Here is an 857-nt window from a genome sequence, read left to right on the forward strand (position 1 = left end):
CAGGCAACTGTATTTTCTCTTGTTCAAGAGAATCAGGACGATTATGGAAATCCCACTGTGATCAGAGTGTGATCAGAGTGCAATCAGTGTTATCATTGTGTGATCAGAGTGCGATCAGAGTGTTATCATTGTGTGATCATTGTGTTATCATTGTGCGATCAGAGTGCGATCAGAGTGTTATCATTGTGTGATCATTGTGTTATCATTGTGTTATCATTGTGCGATCAGAGTGCGATCAGAGTGCGATCATTGTGCGATCATTGTGCGATCATTGTGTGATCAGAGTGTTATCATTGTGTGATCATTGTGTTATCATTGTGTTATCATTGTGCGATCAGAGTGCGATCAGAGTGCGATCAGAGTGCGATCATTGTGCGATCATTGTGCGATCATTGTGCGATCAGAGTGCGATCAGAGTGTTATCATTGTGTGATCCCATTCTCCTGGATGAGAAGATGACAAAAACTATTTCCACGGACTCACTCTCTTGCAAGGCCAAGTGTCATCTGAAAATTGGATCAAAGTCTCTGTCCAATAAAAAAAATCAGACATGTGCACGGCCCCATAGAATAACACTTGTCCGGGTGTGATGCCATGCTTTGTCTGATCGCACTTGGACCAAAATATGGTCGAAATGTGATCAGCACAATACAGTCACGACAGGCGTTAGTGTCTAGCCTTGACTCCCCTTTTAGTGTACATTATCACATACATATGACACATACACATGAACGAAACGCTTCATAAAAAGCCGCATCACATTCATGACACTAGCTACACCAAAAGCGCGCAGAGTACACGGGCATCCGCCAGGTGGCGCTAACCTACAAACTCTAAACCCGACGCATGTGCGTCCC

This window comes from Phyllobates terribilis, unplaced genomic scaffold, assembly GCF_046119375.1.
Source record: "Phyllobates terribilis strain yellow unplaced genomic scaffold, ASM4611937v1 Scaffold_7__3_contigs__length_470593459, whole genome shotgun sequence".
NCBI lineage: Eukaryota > Metazoa > Chordata > Amphibia > Anura > Dendrobatidae > Phyllobates > Phyllobates terribilis.